Raw genomic sequence first — 5,263 nt, forward strand, 5'->3', positions numbered from 1 at the left:
TGATGTTGAGCATTTCTCCATATGTCTCTTGAGAATGCTGTTGATTTCTTGATGTTAATTTTGTATCCTGCTACCTTGCCAAATTCATTTCTTAAATCTAGTAGATTTTTTATGGAGTCTTTAGGGTTTTCTATGTACAATATCATGTTATCTGCAAATAATGACAGTTTTACTTCCTCCTTTCCAATTTGGATCCCTTTTCTTTTTTTTTTCAGTGTAAAATTTTTATATTTAGAATTAGCCAGCTGGACTCAGTTTAGATGATCCCAATTTTGTTGGCAATATCCAAAGCATCATAGTCAGGAGCCAGTCGAACATATGCCTTCTTCTTGCCATCAGGCCTGATCAGGGTGTTGACCTTGGCCACATCAGTGTCATAGAGCTTCTTCACAACCTGTTTGATCTGGTGTTTGTTTTCCTTGACATCCACAATGAACACAAGTGTATTGTTGTCTTCTATCTTTTTCATGACTGACTCAGTGGTCAGGGGGAATTTGATGATGGTATAGTGGTCAAGTTTGTTTCTCCTGAGTGCACTCTTCCTAGGATATTTAGGCTGCCTCAGTGTCTTAGGCGGACTGAAGGTGGGTGATGTGAGGATGTGAGGATCTTCTTTTTTTTTTTTTTTTTTTTTGTGGCTGTGGACACCTTTCAGCACTGCTTTCTTTGCCTTCAAAGCCTTTGCTTTGCTTCAGCTTTAGAAGGGGCAGGGGCTCCCTTCTTCGCTTGCAGTGCCATCTTCTTAAAAAGCTTCCTTTTATATTTTTCTTCATGTCTAATTGCTGTGGCTAAGACTTCCAGCACTATGTTAAATAAGAGTGGTGAAAGTGGGCATCCCTGTCTTGTTTCTGTTCTTAAGAGAAATGCTTTTAGATTTTTCCCATTGAGTATGATGTTGGCTGTAGGTTTTTCATATATAGCCTTTATTATGTTGAGATATGATCCCTCTATTCCCACATTGCTGAGCGTTTTTATCAGAAATGGGTGCTAGATTTTATTGAATGCTTTTTCAGCATCTATTGATATGATATATATGGTTTTTATCTTTCATTTTGTTTATCTGGTGTATCACATTTATTGATTTGCAAATATCCTACCAGCCTTGCATGCCTGGGATGAATCCCACTTGGTCATGGTGAATAACTTTTTTAATGTATTGCTGGATCAGATTTGCTAATATTTTGTTAAAGATTTTGGTATCTGTGTTCATCAGGGATATTGGCCTGTAGTTTTCTTTCTTTGTCGCATATTTTTCTGGTTTTGGAATTAGAATTATGCTAGCCTCATAAAACAAGTTTGGAAGTCTTCCTTCTTCTTGAATTTTTTGGAATAGTTTGAGGAGAATGGGTGTTACTTCTTTGAATGTTGGGTAAAACTCCCCCATGAAGCCATTTGGGCCTGGGCTTTTGTTTACATCTTCAATTTCCTTCGTTGTTATTGGTGTATTCAAGTTTTCTATTTTTTCCCAGTTCAGTTTTGGGAGACAATGTGTTTCTAGAAATTTGTCCATTTTGCTTAGATTGCCCAATTTGTTGCAGTATAATTGTTCATAGTATTCTTTAACGATCCTTTGTATTTCTGTGTGGTCAGTTGTTACTTCTCCTCTCTCATTTCTGATTTTGTTTATTTGGGTCCTCTCTCTTTGCTTCTTGGTGAGTCTAGCTAAGGGCCCATCAATTTTGTTTATCTTTTCAAAGAACCAGCTCTTTGTTTCATTGATCTTTTGAATTTTTTTTTTTTTTTTTTTTTTGGTCTCTATGTCATTTATTTCTGCTCTGATCTTTTTTTTTTTAATTTTTTTTTTTTTTTTTTTTTTTTTTTTTTAATCCTCACCCGAGGCTATTTTTCCATTTTTTGTACAGATAGAGTGGGAGGGAGAGAGAGGAAGGGAGAGAGAGAGAAACATCGACGTGAAGGGACACATCGAGTGGCTGCCACCCGCACGACCAACCAGGGCCGGGGACAAACTGCAACCGAGGTACGTGCCCTTAGCGGGAACCGAACCCGGGTCTCTCCGGACCGCAGGCCGACGCTCTAACCGCTGAGCCAAACCGGCCAGGGCTCTGCTCTGATCTTTACTATTTTTTTCCTTCCACTCGCTCTGGGTTTTTCTTTTTTCTCTTTTTGTTTAAGTGTCAGATATTTATCATATTATAGGCTCTATGTTAGGGTACAGATTCAGTAAGATAAAGATTAGCACGGATTTGCTAATTTGTTTGTTTTTCATCCTCACCCGAGGACATTTTTTCATTTTTTGTTCAGAGGAAGAGAGAGAGAGAGACAGAGACAGAGACAGAGAGACAGAGAGAGAGAGAGAGACAGACAGAGAGAGAGAGAGACATTGACGTGAAAGGGACACATCAAGTGGTTGCCACCCACATGACCCAACCAGGGTCGGGGACAAACTGCAACCGAGGTACATACCCTTAGCAGGAACCAAACCTGGGTCTCTCTGGACCACAGGCTGACGCTCTAACTGCTGAGCCAAACTGGCCAGGGCTGGGTTTGTCTTTTTGTTTGCTTGCTAGTTCTTTAAGTTATGAGGTTAGATAGTCAATTATCCATTTTTCTTGTTTCTTGAGGTAAGCCTGTAGTGCTATGAACTTCCCTTTCAGGAAGATTTCAATATTTTTGTTGTAATTAATTTCTAGTTTCAAACCATTGTGATCTGAGAAGATGCTTGGTATGGTTTCAGTGTTCTTGAACTTGTAGAGACTTAGTTTGTGTCCTAACATGTGGTCTATCTTTGAGAATGTCCCATGTGTACCTGAGAAGAATGTGAATTTTGAAGTTTTGGGTGTAATTCTCTGTAGATATCGATTAAATCCATTTGATCTAGTACATCATTTAGAGTCTCTGTTTTCTTGCTAAATTTTTGTCTAGAGGATCTACCCAGTGACATCAGTGGGGTGTTGAAGTCCCCTGCTATGATTGTATTGCTGTTGATTTCTCCTTTGAAGTAGTTTAATATATTTTGGTGCTCCTATATTGGGTGCATATATGTTTACCAAGATTATATCTTCCTGTTGGATAGATTCTTTTAATATTATGTAGTGGCCTTCTTTGTCTCTAGTTATGGCCTTCATTTGGAAGTCTATTTTATCAGATATGAGTATTGCTACCCCAGCTTTTTTTTTTCCTTTCCGTTTGCTTGGAAGATTTTTTTCCATGCCTTCACTTTCAACCTACGTGAGTCTTTTGTTGTGAGGTGGGTCTCTTGTAAACAACGTATAGATGAGTCATGCTTTCTTATCCAATCAGCTATTCTGTGTCTTTTGATCAGAGCGGTCAATCCATTTACATTTAAGGTTATTATTGATATGTACCTATTCAATGCCATTTTTGTTTATTGTGGTTCTATTTTTCTTTCTATTTTTTCTACTAATTACAGCAGTCCTTTTAACATTTCTTGCAGTGCTGGGTTGGTGCTAATATATTCCCTTAGCCTTTTTTTTTTTTTTTTGGTCTGGGATGCTCTTTATTTCACCTTCTATTTTTATTTTTTTCTTTATTGATTTTAGAGAGAGAGGAAGGGAGAGGGAGAGATAGAAACATTGATGAAAGAGAATACTGATCAGCTGCATCCTGCATGCCCCCCACTGGGGATTTGGCCCACAACCTGGGCATGTGCCCTGACTGGGAATCAAACAGGCGACCTCTTGGTGCATGGGTCAGTGCCACACCAGCCAGGCTCATCTTCTATTATGAATGATAGATTTGCTGAATAGAGTAGTCTTGGATTCAGATCCTTGTTTTTCATTACCTTGGTTACTTCATGTCTTCCCTTCTGGCCTGTAGTGTTTCTGTTAAAAAGTCAGCTGATAGCCTTATGGGGGGTTCCTTTATAGGTAACCTGTTGCTTATCTCTTGCTGTTTTTAGGATTTTCTCTTTGTCTTTAATTTTTGGCATTTTAATTATTATGTCTCTTGGTGTGGGCCTGTTTGGGTTCTTCTTACTTGGGGCTTTCTGTGCTTTTTGAACTTGAATGCCTTTTTCCTTCACCCAGTTAGGAAAGTTTTCTGTCACTATTTCTTCAAATATATTCTCTAACCCATGCTCATTTTCTTCTTCTTCTTGACTCCTATGATGCAGATGCTGTTATGTTTCATATTGTCCCATAGTTTTCTTAATCTGTCTTCCTGTTTTGTTTTGTTTGTTTCTTTATCCTCACCTGAGGATATTTTTTTATTTATCTTCAAATAGAGTGGGAGAGAGGAAGAGAGACAGAGAGAAACATTGACATGAGAAAGACACATCAACTGGCTACCTCCTGCACAACCCCAACCAGGGCTGGGCATGAACTGCAAACAAGGCATATGTCCTTAGCCACAATTGAATCTGTGACTCTTTGGTCCATGGGCTGACGCTTTAACCGCTGAACCAAACCAGCCAGGGTTATCTTCCTGTTTTTTAATTTTTTTTCTTCTTGGTTTTCTGATTGGGTGATTTTTTCTACACTGTCTTCTAATTCACTGATCTGTTCCTCAGCTTCCTCTACTCTGCTGATTATTCCTTCCAGTATGTTTGTTATTTCTGCTATGTCATTCTTCATTTTCAATTGGTAGGTTTTCAATGTTTCTATATCTTTATAGCCTCTTGCTTTTTGCCTGGAGGCTACTAGTCTCAGTTACTTGGTGAGCCTTCAGTTGTAGCCCTCAACTGAATGGAAAAAATCCCTCAGGTGTTCAGTATAAGAGGATTTCCAGAGGGTGGGGCAGATACAGTACTTGCTGGCTGTTAATGAGCCTCAATTTGTATTTCTCCGGCCTGCCTGGGTGGTGTTAAATTTCTGAGGGAGGGGCTGTTGCTTCTCCCCAGGGTTCTGGGAAGGGGCTCTTTGAGTAATATGGTTACTGTCCTGTGAGGGAGTGATTCAGCAAATAACTCGCATTGCCCTCCCAGCTCTCCAGGCTCTTGAGTCTCCACACAGTTTCAGTCCAGTCCACCCTCCCTCTGCAGAGCCCAAGGTGAGTGGCTGTAGCTAATTTAGTGCTCTGTCCTGGCCCTCTGCATTGTGGAGCCAGATTGGGATGTGGATGTTAACTCTGAGGGAGCTGCTCACAGCTAAAATAGCTGCTGTATATGGACACCCAGCTCACCCTCTTGTGCCCCCGCAGTTCCTAACAGGCTTGATTTAGGGTCCTTTTTCTGTCCCTGGTTATACAGGTCCTCTCTAGCTGCTTTTCTGTTGATTTTTCCTGATGATTTGTCTTTATTTTAGTTGTAATTCCAGTGTGGTCCTGGGAAATTGTCTGTGTAGCT

General features: G+C 39.8%; 1 pseudogene; it reads right to left on the reverse strand.

The window, feature by feature from the left end:
* Nucleotides 1-212: 212 nt before the first annotated feature.
* On the reverse strand, nt 213-738 carry LOC118643641 (annotated as a pseudogene).
* Nucleotides 739-5,263: the final 4,525 nt, after the last annotated feature.

The sequence above is a fragment of the Molossus molossus genome, unplaced genomic scaffold (genome assembly GCF_014108415.1).
Source record: "Molossus molossus isolate mMolMol1 unplaced genomic scaffold, mMolMol1.p scaffold_m16_p_1, whole genome shotgun sequence".
In the NCBI taxonomy this organism is placed as follows: domain Eukaryota; kingdom Metazoa; phylum Chordata; class Mammalia; order Chiroptera; family Molossidae; genus Molossus; species Molossus molossus.